Source organism: Ictidomys tridecemlineatus, chromosome 1 (assembly GCF_052094955.1).
Source record: "Ictidomys tridecemlineatus isolate mIctTri1 chromosome 1, mIctTri1.hap1, whole genome shotgun sequence".
Classification (NCBI taxonomy): Eukaryota; Metazoa; Chordata; class Mammalia; order Rodentia; family Sciuridae; genus Ictidomys; species Ictidomys tridecemlineatus.
In genome coordinates this window covers 32,435,615-32,449,678 of record NC_135477.1, presented here as the reverse complement: position 1 = coordinate 32,449,678, position 14,064 = coordinate 32,435,615, and the positions used below count along the sequence as shown (strand labels likewise).

The window sequence follows — 14,064 nt, the reverse complement described above, 5'->3', positions numbered from 1 at the left end:
CTTAGCAGCTAAAGGCGTTATCTCCAGAGCCTAGCATATTGATAATGTTCAACAAATACTTGCTAAATGAATGAACGACAGAGTGGATTTGACTCTTGCTGCCATCTACGAGGGTGACTTTGGTCAAATCATTTAGCAGCTGTGAGTCTCAGTTTCCATATCTGTCAACCGGGGATGGTCCCCAGAAGGTAGTGTGATTACCAATTCCCGCCTTTCCTAGAGTCCAAGTGTGACCAATTCCCGCCTTTCCTAGAGTCCAGCGACCTAGTAGCGCTGTCGCCAGCTTCCCGTATACCTGGGCCAAAGGACAGTTCTGGGGCCCCCGGCCAAGGGGCTGCGCGGGGGTCTCGCCGCTGGCTGCCAGAGCCGGGGTGGCAGCCGGGTCCGCCCTCGGCGCCCGCCTTCCCCACGCGGTCCAAGCGGGGGCGGGCCCGGCACAAGCCGCTCCTCCGGCCGCCCCGCGGCTCGCGGCGGCGCTCGCGGCCTCTCACCGGGGCGGGCGAGTTCTGGGAAAGCCCGGCCCAGGGCGGGGGCCCCGCGCCGCCGCCGCGCCGCGCCGCCGCCGCGCTCGGGACAGCGCGCACAGCAGGGCGGGCGCGGATCGAGGGACGGCGCGGGCGCAGCCGGCAACGCTGGCGGGCGGCGGAGCCCCGCGGGCTCGCGCGGCGGGAGGGGCGGCGGCGCGCTCCGGGCTCTGCCTCCCGGGCACTTGCTCGGCTCTTAGGAGTTCCTGGGCATCCGCTCCCAACACCCAGTAGTTGGGACTCCCCACGCCGCTGGCGACGGGCGCGCAGACCGCAGCCCCAGAGGGACACGGCACTTGGGGACGCCGGCGCGACGGGCCAGAAGATGAAAGGTGAGCTAGCGGCTCTGTAGCTCGGTCTAAGAGGACTGGAGAAGGGGAGAGCTGGGATGATTGTCTTTCAGGGCTGTGGACGCGCCAAAAGGACCAGCCTGACTCCGCGTACCTGCGGATGGGTGTCCTCACGTTCCCAGGGGAGGACTGAGACAAGCGATCCCCAAGGAAATGCGGGTCAGCCATCGCGTGGGCGGGAGGTCACCCTGTAAGAGCGTTCCTCGCTCCTTCAGATGCCTGTCTCAAGTCCCACTTCATATTGTGTGTATGGTGTGGAGGTGGCCAGTACAAAGAAGGAAAAAAAAATGTGGCGGGACTTAGCAGCAGTATTTCGAAGAAAGTGTTGGAGAGATTGTTCCAGGAGAGATTTATCTACATCAAGTCCTAGAAAATACAGTATTGGACCTGGTCCCACTCTAACTGGTAACAAGAAGCGTGGCTAACTCTTTTCCTACACGCCCTTCAATGCTGTACTAATGAATAACCTAGATTTAGAAGTCCTTGGCCCATGCTGAATGCAAGTGTTAATTTGTTGAGCCACCTCACTCCCACCTTTGTCCGGTGTTTAAGCCATGAGAAACTTGGTTCAATTGACTCAATTAATTCTTAGTGTAAGTAAAAATGCACTGTTTAATGATTTGTCAGTGTCATTTTAAATAGTGACTGCCCCAATAGGTGTTAAGTAGGATTCATTTCACTGAAAAGTTTTATTTGGTAATTTCAGGTCATTTGAATCTCTGCTTGATTCCTGCATTCCCATAGGTTTCTTGAAGGAAACCCCTGTAGCGGTGGGGCAGAACTGAGGCCACAGATGGGCAACACCAAGGCCAACAATGGTGAACCTCCATAGGAAGAATTGTTGAGAGCCTGTCTTGAGGAGGTGGTTGCAGGTGATCCCATAAATGCCTGTATAAGGTGCCCAGTTGTCACTGAAGGGAGAGGTGGACCGTCATATGCAGCCATGTCTTAGAGAATACTTTTCTGAAGAATACCTGACAGTGTCATCTAGAGTGTTCTTTTCTCATCCTGGTTGCCTCTCCTGGCCCACATTCACCAGTATAAATGCTAACCAGCCTTCACACTAGTTCTGTTACTACTGTGAGGCCTTCCCTGATACCTCAGCCTGCAATAGCCAACCTCTCCCTGCTCTAATTCCTCGAGGTGCCTTTATGCTCTCCACCTCCTATGAGAGCTATTTATGTAGACATCTCATTTCCCTACTGAAGGCATCAATTGTGACTTTTTTGGCACAGTGCTTGCACCTAGAAGTTGCTCTAGAAATAGTTGTTAAGACAGTGTTAAAACATTAAGAATTTTGTTCTAAAATGTAAATCTCTACTTTTGAAGAAAGAATATAATTGAAAAGATTTAAAAATGTATAATATTTACCATTAGTACTATCCTTCGCTTAAAATTCCACAGGGGAAATTTTCTTTATATGTGGGAATGTCTTCTGATCATCTTTGGTTCATACCTTGGGAACCAGGTAAGAGGTGAGATTAAGCTGAGGAAATGTTCTTTCAATCATTCTGGAAACACAGCTCTTTGAATATGCTCCAGGTTTGACCTGGTGTCCTTTAAAATTTTGTACTCAAGTGGATTGAGGTACAGCTAGATTCCAATGAACGTGGTTGGTTTTCTTTTTCCATTTGTACCCATTCTTAGTTGCATATGTCTCTGAGCTTCTGTTATATGCTTTTAAAAGTTTGTTTACTATGCAGTTTGTTACATATAACTTTCTAAATGAGCAAAGGAAGATTGAAAAGGAGTGTGAATGGCAGAAGAGTCACCTAAGCAGAGAACAAGGGATGTTTCCCATGCCTGGGCAAGAGGAGGGAGTTGCACAGATCAAGGTTCCTCTGCTTCTGTGTGTGTGTGTGTGTGTGTGTGTGTGTGTGTGTGTGTGTGTGCTGCCTCCCACAGCAGCCTGTATAATAGCAGCTCAATCCTGGTTCCTGCTGTGAACAACAACAGCAACCACAAACAGGAACTCAGAGGGAGAATCAGGGAAGAAGCCAGAAAAAAACAAACAACTGAAAGTGTGAATTTGTTTGATGAAATTATGAATGTGAGAAATGATTAAATAAAAGTGTGAATTTGCTTTCTTCCCCAAATCCGGTTGCAATCTTTGGCATCCAGCTAGTGGGAGTTTGGTTGAGGGGAAGGAAGGCCGTTGATTGCAGAATGTGTTGCTTCTAGAGGAAGCCTGGGAGATATTGATGGGGGTTCCAGAAGCATGCCACCCAATTAATGTGAGGTCTGGGAAGGAGACAGTTGGATATGAGGAAGTGGGATGTGAGTGGAGAAAGATACGCTTTACCATGGGCCAACTGTGGGCCTGGACAGGAAGACCAAACTCTCTGCAGTGTGTTGTGATCCTCTCTGCTTCCTGGATGCAGAACACAGTCTTCTTGTTATTCAGTTCTAATTCAGCTGTGTTGTGATTAAATACAACAAACCAGATTGGTAACCTAGCTCTGTACAGCTGCATTGTTCAATATGATAGCCACTAGCCACATATGGCTATTTAAATTTAAATAAATTAAGATGAATACAATTAGCCATATTTCAAATGCTCAATAGCTACTTGTGGCTAGTGGTCACTGTCCTGGACAGTGTAAATGTAGAACATTTCCATTATCTTAGCTTCCCTTGAGATTTTTTTCCAAAGGTTAATGCCTATCAATCTCCAGGCTGAACTGGTTTTTAAACCAAATTTAGTCATAAATTTAGTTTCCTGTTTATCATCCCCTATGGAGTCTCTTTAAATGGAAATGATAGAAATTGATATTGATAATCCTTATGTAGTGCTTCTTATATGCTAAGCACTGTTCCAACCACTTGACATCTATTAACTATTAATTCTTATGACATTAGGCAGTAAATGCTAGAGATCTCATCCTTTATTTATAGTTCCAAAATTTAAAAAGTCTTCTGAAAACAGGGGCTTTTATAAATTTGTCAACAACATGTGGTCTGAGATGAGGTTATGATAGTCTCTTCTTTTCTCACCTGGTGAGAAACTATTCATACATTTTTATTCTAGAAATAATGGGCATATTTGATTTGCTACAGATTTCACTGGGGATGTCATGTAACAGATGGCATATGCACCCTCTTGCCTTTATAAAATCTCTCAAATTTCTGAATCAGTGGATTCTCATCTTTGGATGGGGGATGTGGGCTTCCATTATTATGTCCATTTTGAAGATGAGAAAACTGAGGCATTGAAAGGTTAAGTAACTTGCATTAAGTCATGGCAAGAAAGTGCCAGAGTCAGGACTCAGTCCAAGCAGACTCATAATCTAAAACGAATGACTGGCTGAAACCTAATAGCTTTAACTCAGCTCATTGGAAAGTTTCAGATAAGGCTATGGCTACACTGTTTAGCAGTTGAGGTTTTGAAAGCTGTGGGTAGTTAAGCCACCGTGATAGTTGTACTTAGCTATTGTTTAACTTGTCCCTTTCCATCCTGTGCCAACCTCACTTGGTTTTGAGCCATTTACTGTGTAAGAACTGGTAGGAAAAGGTCATTCATTGTGGGTGTTGGTGAAACCACTGGGCCCTTGTTGAAACCTGGGGCAAAGGGGGGCTTGCAGACACACAGCCATTTCTCTGGAGGGAAGGGATAGTTTGGTTTTAGTGTAAACTAAGGAGAGCTGCAGATGGAGCCATTCTGGTGGCCCACCTGGTTTCTGAGTCCTCCTAGTGTGGTTTTGGAGGGTGTAGATCAATCTGACTCAGATGGCAGTCTCTCCAGAGGGTCCTACATTCCTCTTTCCTTTTAGGAGGTTGACTGAAAAACTGCAGGACTGTTTTAGGGACAGGAATAGACTTTCTTTCACTTTATTTCCCTTTATTTTATTTATTTATTTCACTTTATTTATTTATTTATTCTACTTTATTTATTTATTTATTTTATTTATTTAATTTATTTATTTCACTTTATTTCCCCATGTAGTGGCAGGTCTAGGTAGTCCCTTTTTGGCTTTTTGATCCAAACCAGCATTTGAAGTTCTTGGATGACCCCAGAGTTTCTCCTTGGAGTATGAGAACATGTTCTGGATGCTCTGTCATTTGTGTGTACTTTTTAGCGTGGACTCCGCAGGGTCTTCTCTTGTAGCCAGGAAGCAAGTTTACCTCTGTGTCACAAAAATAAATAGATGGATAGGTAGATAAAGAAGCAAGAAAATAGATTCTTTCCCTAGAGCCTCCAGAAGGAACCAGTCCTACCAGCGCATTTTAGATTTCTGACCTCTAGGATTGTAAGATAACAAATTTGTGTTAATTAAACCATGGTTCATGACAATTGTTACAGCAGCCATAGGAATCTAATGAAGCATGAAGAGAAAAAGCCAGCCCTCAGGAGTGAATTTAAAGCCATCCAATAAGAGAACAATAAACCAGCATTTACTGGGAACTTTGTCCTGGGTACCACAGTAGTTTATTATGTATGTTGTTACTCCTTTATGTATGTTCCCACAGTCACCTTCTGAGGTAGGTGCTGTTGTGTTGGCCTCATAGCCTTGGAGGAACCTGAGACCCTGGGAAGTTAAGTAAATTGCCTGAGATTCTACAAGGGGGACATGGGAGAGCTGGGATGTGGGAGAGCACTCTGGCTTTCTTAACTGTGTCCCACAGTGTTCCCAGATGCCCACGTTTCTGATATGTCTTTTCTGACATGCCCGACGGTATCAGCCACTGAGTGGTGCATTCTTGTATGTAAGGAAAAGGCAGTGTTTGAATTGGTGAGAAGGGCAATGCTGTTGGTTTTGTCCCCCACCCCTCCCCAAGCTCTGGCTATTGAGATGCTGGTCAGTTCTCGCCATTCCTCTCACATGCATTCCTTTCTCATGGTCCCCTCTGGTGTGCAGCTGGCTGGGGCGCAGTGCCTGTGGCCTCCACTCCCACCTCTGCGCCTGCAGCTGAGGACCAGCCTCCCTGCTCACCACAGACCGCTGGCCCTGGCGCCCCGCTGGCTCTGCTTCCCACCTCTGCCTGTTTATTGGATTTGCCTCATTCCTGACTCTCCCCTCCAGCCCTGAATTCCACCTCCTTCTGGCCCCTCGGGTGCTCGGACTGGAGCTGGTTAATGTCAGGCTGGGATGGGATCATTTGGCAAAGGCCCTCAGGGGGTGGTGAGCGGGATGGGGAAGCTCTTTTTGCCTTTTCTCTTTGATTGCACTGGTGGGTGGTTATTCTAGCAGGGCTGCTTCTATCTCTCAAGCACATAATTCTGAGTGATATTGGTTTGGACCAGGGGTTCCAAACTGCGTTCCAGGAGGGCTTGGGGCCTCTGCAGGGTGAGGGAGATGCTGGATGAAGATCTCAGTCCTTGACTCTGTTCCTACAGAGCAGCCCTGCTGCTTCCATATATTGGGGCTCTGCCTTAGGTTTTGCAGAAAAGCAGATTTCTGTTTAGACACAGAGAGAGGTTTGAGAAGAATTACACCCAAAGTTAAGGCACCATATATGTGACCTTAAAGCCCATAGACTGGATGTGCAAGAAATATAACTGGATTTTCCCAAATTTCATTTTACAGATTGGGATCCGGAGCCAGGTTACTTGGATTTGTTTATATCCTGGCTCTGCTCCTTATGGTTTGTGTGATACTTGGTGGAAAAGCCCTCAACCATATAATGGAGAGGTAATAGCAGTACCTGACAAATAGGTTGTGAGAATTAGATGAAATAATCCATGTAAAGGGCTTAGAACAGTACTTGACATAAAACAAGAATTCAACCCAAATAGTAGCCACTTCAGTTATTTTTGTTGTTTCGGAGTATCCCAAATGTATGGCAGAAAAACTCATTTAGTCTCATCTCTCTATGAGGTTTCTGTTGCAGCTAGAGATCTCACTTCGCTTTCCCTGCTGTCACTTAAATGTTCATTGTCTCTGACCACAGATGACTTTAGGTGCAGTGACACTGAGCTACTCTTGGGTGCCTAGTTGTGTCTCTCTGAAGCCTCTGAGAGTCCATTGCCTCCCTCTGGAAACAGGGTCTCTCCTGCTTTAAGGCCCATAACACATTCCTCCCCCTTCCCCCAGCTAATAGGGCCTAGAATGGGAGGGGCACAGTGAAGCTCCAGTCTCCCCCTCTACTTCTGCCTCCAGTTTGGAATGTATTACAGACTTAAAGCCTGTGACACCTTTCCCCTGTGTGATCAAAATCTGTTATTTCTGTTTGGTGGTTCCATTGCTGCTATGGCCCTGTGGCTGTGTGGCCGCCTCCATGAAATGTGCTCTGCTTGCCATAATAGTGAAAGGTCTCCTTCAGAGGGGCTGATTGTGGGTGCACCCAAGTCCATTTCTCTTAGCAGAACTCAGCGAGCATTTGTGTATTTTTATTGCCTGGTGGGAACAGCTATGTTATAATAATAAAACAGGAGGGCTGCTGTACTCAGAATTAAAGAAGCAGCAAGGAGAGACTGTTTTGATGACTTCATTTTAGGTTTAAACTATATAATATTACTGACTATGGAAAATCCAGGGAATGGAAAAAAAATCATTTGGGAAAAACACATGTGACCAAGTACATGCTATACACGTCTGGGATTAAAAGATCATATAACACAGTTTAATTTGGATATCACTGGAGTTGTTTCAAGTTACTGTCATTTCTAAAGAAAGTTTCAATTTGCCTGTTGTTATTCATAACAGGAACTCAGATTTCATTGATGAACATATTTTCACCTGTGAAATGTTTGCCTGGAAGAATTGAAGAGCTCTCAACTAGCCTGTTTTGTCAATCTCAGAGAGGTGGATAAAATCCACAGAAGTTAAATGCTTTTGGCATGAAATTGTATCTCCCTCCATCACACACCCCCACCCCCCTTGCAAGACAGGATGAATTTGGATGACATGACGGAGCTTGAGCTGCTTTGTTAACTGCTGGGGTCTGATTCCATTCACTTCTCTGCTAGTTGGTCCTTAACCCTCCCTGGTTTATAGTGCTTGAGATTTTTCTCTCAATTGTGGCTTGGACACCATTTTAAAATTCACAGTAGGGACTGGCAGTTGTGATAGAAGTAATGTTCAATTATTATTGGATCTAGGAGACAAAGATATGAACTTTTTGAGCTACATGTGAAAGCTATATACATTTTCAAAAAGAACTCCAAAAATGACTTTCTGGCACTGTCAATGCAACATAGCAGTCAGACAGCCTTGTGTTCTCTGGTGACATCTCTTGGGATTAGGATTTTGACTGCCCTGTGCTGAGAATGGCTCTGGCTACTCCAGTGCCAAGTCATGGGACAGTTGACAACAGGTGAAGGGTGTTCCTGTTGCAGGCAGGCAAACCCAGATCAAATTAGTCACAGAGGAGAAGAGAGAGTGTGCTTATTTCCAGCCATGCTGGGCATGTCTAAAGAACTATACCATCTAAGCAGTCAGGTCTAAAATATGTCACCGATTTTAGGAGATAATAGTTTTTAAAATATCTTCAAAACACAATTTCAACAAATAAAATTCTGCACTTTTAATTTTAAATGCAAACAGTAGACATTGTTTATGGTTTACCAATTTTTGGTTAGATTCTGTGCCATCCAATCATTAGAACTGAGGGCAGGAAAGGAGAGAGGTCCAAGCTTGGCCCTCTCCCAAAGCCTTCTAGCTGCAGAGAGGTAGAATTAGAGCTTTTGTTTGTTCAAACAAAATTGAGGTGGTAACATCAATACATCATACACAATTTCAGATTCTGGGTTCCCTGCTTCACATTCCATCATGAAGAGGTGCCCAAGCCAATAAATGTTTCCAAACTTTAATTTCATTGGTTGAATCTTTTTCTTCAAGTGGTTCTATACCATAGGGCTTGTCTATTTCCTTTTTTTTTTCTATTTCCTTATTGTATGTTTAGCTCATCCCTGATTTTTTCCCTATCAAAATAACTCACCATTGTTCAGATCCTTAATTTTTTTTTTTTTTTTTTAAGATGAGGACTTACTATGTTGCCCAAGCAAGCCTCAAAATCTTGATCTCAAATGATGCCCTGAATCAGTCTTCCAACTACTATGTGCCATCTCCACACCTGGCTTCTAATTCTTTCTGTAGCACAGTGTTTAAGAAGTGAAATTACTAGTTTAAAGGGCACTTTTTTAGAGGCTTCTGATAGGTATTGTCAAAAATGCCCTCCAAAAATGTTCCAATTTGCAGTTCGAATGATACACTAGAGTGGTCTTTACAAGTGGTGTTTCAGTGAGAGATATCAGTTTTTGTGATGCTTTCTTATTTTTCACTTTTGCCAGTTTGATAAGCAAAATTTGTGATTTAATGGTTTGTGCATTTCTTCAAGTCATTTAATGAAAGACATCAATTAGATTTTTCTTGATTCATTACTTATGCTCTATGCCCATTTGTCTTTTCTTTCCTTTTCCTTTCTTTTTTTTAATATTTATTTTTCAGTTTTCGGTGGACACAACATCTTTATTTCATCTGTATGTGGTGCTGAGGATCAAACCCAGCCCCCCCCACCCCACGCATGCCAGGCGAGCGCGCTACTGCTTGAGCCACATCCCCAGCCCTCCTTTTCCTTTCTTTCATTTAAAATTTAGGATTTCTCAGTGAATTTAAGATTAATATATAACATCTTTTTATCATATTTTTGGCCACAATTTTCCTGTTTATGTCTTCTAACTGCTTAAATAATAATTTTCCTATATTATTTATTGAATGATCCTAATTGATTCCTAAGTATATATTGGGAATTCTACTATCAGTTAAGGTCTAAGGTGTCTGCCCCTTATTCTTCAGTGAGCGCCACACTGTACTATTTATGTTAACCTTGTTACCTATATAACTACCTCACAGAGCAAATTCTGTCTCATTGTACATATTCAGATTTTCCTTCTTTCTCCTTGTTTATTCTTGGAAATTAAATTTCAAGACATTTTGTCAAAATCTCCAAAATCCATTGAAATTCTCATTGCGGTTATAATAAACATTTTAATTCTTCCTGAATTAATATATTTACAGTATTTAGTCTTTTCATCCCAATATGTTTCTTGTTTTACTCAATTTATTTTTATTTTTCAGTAATGTTTTGCTAAATTCTTCATATTAATCCTATCTTTCTTACTTTTTTACATGTTTTATATTTTTTACTAAATCAACTTAATTTTATTTTTGCTAAAATAAATAATTTATTTTTACTAAGTCAACTTTATTTTAATTCTTCTGGGTCTTATAGATAGAGAATCATATTATCCACAAATATTAATGATTTCTTTTTAAAATCAGATATGTTTTACAACATTCATAAGTAAGGATGAGGATAATAGGCCTTTATTTTATTCCATATTTTAATGGAAATGCTTTTTATATTTACTAGTGAGTATGATGTTAGTTTTTCTGGTTTAAAATAGTTTAAATCACTTTGGGGAAGTGGTTTTATATTCACAACTTTAAAACATGTGAACAGGAGTTGATTTTTTTTTTTTTTTGATACTGGGAATTGAACTTAGGGGAGGGAATTCAACCACTGATCCACATCCCCAGCCTGGCTTTTGCTAAGGTTGGCTTTGAACTTGTGATTCTCCTGCCTCAGTGACCTTCCTGCACACCCCCGCCTTCTTCTCCCACCCAGCCACTTAGATCACAGTTATGCCACCACAGCCAGCAGAAGTTGAATTTTTATCAAATGTCAAAAAGGTCATCTTTGAGATAATAATATAATTTTTTTTCACATTTGACCTACTGCTGTGAATCATGTTAACAAATTTTCTGCCATGTAACCGTTTCTGCAATTCAGTTGTGTTATTTTGTAAAGGAGTTATGTCTCTAACTAATCCAGAACCCATTTAGATTTTACTTTGGAATTAAATAAAAATAGTTCTATTTTAACCATAATCATGACAGGCCCCAATTAAAATTAGCTTGCTGCTCTTGAGTGTGCATAGATTGAATTCCAGGAGACCCCTAGTGCTTTCCTAAGAGTGACAGGAGCAGCTTCAGATATGGGAAGGAGCCGGGGCCACTTTATGGGGGAGGCAGTCAGGAGAATGAAGTGCACACCATGGATTGGTTAATTGAGGCTTGTCTTCTTTTTGGAAAAAGTACTGGTGTTAAAATCCATTTTTGTCCCCTTACTCCAGATCTGGAACACTTATAAACACCTATAAAAAAATGGAGCAAAAAATATTAACCTATTTTAATGTACCATTATCATTAACATATTCACAGAATTGAGAACTTGGGTTTTAATGGATTTTTAAAAAAATTTTTTTAGTTGTAGATGGACACAACACCTTTATCTTATTTGTTTGTTTTTATGTGGTGCCGGGGATTGAACCCAATACCTCACGCATGCTAGACCAGCACTCTACCATTGAGCCACAACCCCAGCCCCCAACTTAATGGATTTTAATCAAGTGTAGCCTCTAAGTTTGCCTTCCTGTGAGATGAAAATAGAATTACCCCCCCCCCCCCCACACACACACTTTTTCTTTCTTTTTAAAGGGACACTTATTTCTTTGTGCTCTTCACAAGACAGGCAGAACTGCAGGTCTGCTCTTAGCAGGTTAGTCACCATCCTTGAGGCCTGGAGTATGGACCTCTTTTTCTGGAGCAGCAAACCTGAAAGGCAGCTGGGGCTGCAGCCTTATCTTAGAAGCTGGTAGTCAAATTTAATGTCAAGTTTTAGTTTAGATGAAAGGTTAAAATGAACAAAGTGCCCGTAAGGCATATACAAAGGAAAAGAAAAAAAAAACAGTTATAAACTTAAAAAACCAATTAAATGGCAAATATTTGGTTTGCAATGGATAGTGGCTATAGTTCCCAGAAGTGACCCAGAGATTTAACAACTTTGTGGACAAGATGAGAAGCAGCGCAGCCTAAGTTGACAGAAGGTGGTTGGTTGCCTTTTCACCTAGCCTTCCTCACGTTCTTGCCACTTAATGTCCCCTGCATTCCCTGCCTCCTTATTTTTTTCTACAATTTTTTTAGTCCATATTTTCTTGTTCACTCAATAGCCATCCATTCAACAGTTAATCCTATGTGTCATGTATCATGCTGACTGATGGGGATTCAGGTAAGCAAGAGCCCACATCTCCTGTGACCCTGAACTTTACCTGAACCAGATGATAATGCAGGTGAGGACCTGGCATTTTCTGTAATTATATAAACAAAATGTTGCTAACTCTCTGTTTCTCAGTACTTCAGGTATTTATTTATTTGTGGAAGGGTAATGTAAAGCCTAAAAAGAGACAGGTCATTTATAAGTTGTACATTTTGACAATATTTTGCTACAGGGGCTTGATTAAAACTCTGTAACTTGACTCATGGGAAAGAGGCTTCTATTGCTGCTACTTGGTGTTTTCCTTAGGAAAACATTTCCACCCTCATTTTTTTTTTTCCTTTCTGAAGATATTTCTTTTCATTTGGAAGAATTCTGGAGGTGAGGCTGCTGTGACCAAGGCAGCACATTCCAAGGAATTAGGTTAGAATGTACAAGGAGAAGCAGCAAAGGCTCATATCATGACTAGTTTTTTGCAGAGCAGAGGTTCAGGGGAAACGTGGGAGAATGCCCAGGGGTGAAGTTGTTTGTATTGAGGAAGAGTTCAGGTTCATCTGGAGTAACTAGTTCACATAAATGCTCCACTATGGATTTATTGCTTTCATTACTCTTTTTGAACTTGAGTACTTGGGTCGGTTCTGTAATAAGGCATTCCTAATTCGACACCTAAGATTTGCCATCAAAGACCTTTTGGTCCAAATACATGAAAATTTCAACGTCCTTACCAAGAAATCTGTCCCCGACCAGCTGTTAAATGGCTTGAGCCAGGAGAGGGAGCTAGAGTGTCCTGGTGCAGAGAGCAGCGTGCAAAAGAGGCAGGTTATGGCATGATGGCCAGGTGGGCGGGGTCTCCTTTGAGGCCTACTCTTTTCTTGTTCAACCCACCTACGTTGGGGTTACTCAGCTCCATATGTTGAGTTGTACTTTGACCACCCACATTATCAAACTGCTCTGGAGCCCACCCCTCCCTGTGCTGCATATACTGCTGCTTGCCTAGCATCTCCCTGAAGCTTGTATTCCAAACTGAACTCAGTCTTTTCCCAAACCTGCTTCTTCTGGGTTCTCCATTGTAGGGAATGCAGCTTTTACTGACCCATTTGCCAAGGCCAGAAACCTCACCCCCACTACTGCGTGGTTTCTCACCAAGATCCATGGTGGCTTCTACTTCCTGTCCTCACCACACCCTGCTGCCTTCCATGTTAATGTTTACCTTTCTCAGTAGAGTGTGCGTTCCATGAAGCCAGGGCCAGGGACCTTTGTTGATTGCTCATTTCTCTCTCCTCCAGTCCTCGTACAATATCGAGCCTTCGACCAAGGTTCTCAGTAATACATATTGACTTGTTGCAACTAGTGGAAATTCCTGTTCTTTCTACCCCCTAAATATCTCTCTAGTAAAGCAGGCCTGGGTTTCATCTAGCTATGTTATATACTAGATGGGCAGCCTTGATTAAAGTACAAAAAAATATTTTAACATGATTTATGATTTACACATTAAACAAGTTTTAATCTCTTTATATACCAGTTTCGAATCTGTAAAATGGACATAATTATAGTACTACCTTGAAGGGATATGGTGAAGATGAAATAGAGCACATGGAATTTATTAACACGCAGTATGATCTATTGTTGCAAAGGTAGGTTTGGGGCTAGAATATGGAAGATCCTCCATACAGATTAAGAATCGTGTGCTTTATGTTTTAGAAGGTCAGTTTCCATCTGTGTGGTAGGAAAAACATGAGCTCTAGAATCCATAGATGTGTTTAAATGGGACCTTGACCACTTAATAGTGGTGAGGCTTCTCGTGAGTTACCTATTCTCAAACCTCAGTCTCAGAATCTCTAAAATTGGGGTAACAACACCTCCTACCAGGGATTGTTGAAAGATATAAATGAAAAGCATTTAACACTTAAGTTTTTTTTTTTTAAAGTTACTTTTTAAAAAATTTTTGTTGTAGGGGCTGGGGATGTGGCTCAAGCGGTAGCGCGCTCGCCTGGCATGCGTGCGGCCCGGGTTCGAACCTCAGCACCACATACCAACAAAGATGTTGTGTCCGCCGAGAACTAAAAAGTAAATATTAAAAATTCTCTCTCTCTCTCTCTCTCTCTCTCTCTCTCAAAAAAATTTTTTTTTGTTGTAGATGGACAAATACCTTTATTTTGTTTATTTTTATGTGGTGTCTAGGATTGAACCCAGGG

General features: G+C 42.3%; 1 protein-coding gene across 2 annotated transcripts in view; it reads left to right on the top strand.

The window, feature by feature from the left end:
* The first annotated feature begins 574 nt into the window (after nucleotides 1-574).
* The window catches only part of Plce1 (phospholipase C epsilon 1), a 284,305-nt gene continuing 270,815 nt past the window's right edge, over nucleotides 575-14,064 (top strand). The window contains exon 1 of one of the 2 annotated variants that reach the window (XM_078037879.1): nucleotides 575-856. The gene's annotated coding sequence lies outside the window, so the exon portion shown is untranslated. The remainder of the gene's footprint in view (nucleotides 857-14,064) is intronic. The other variant, XM_013362156.4, reaches the window with a different exon arrangement.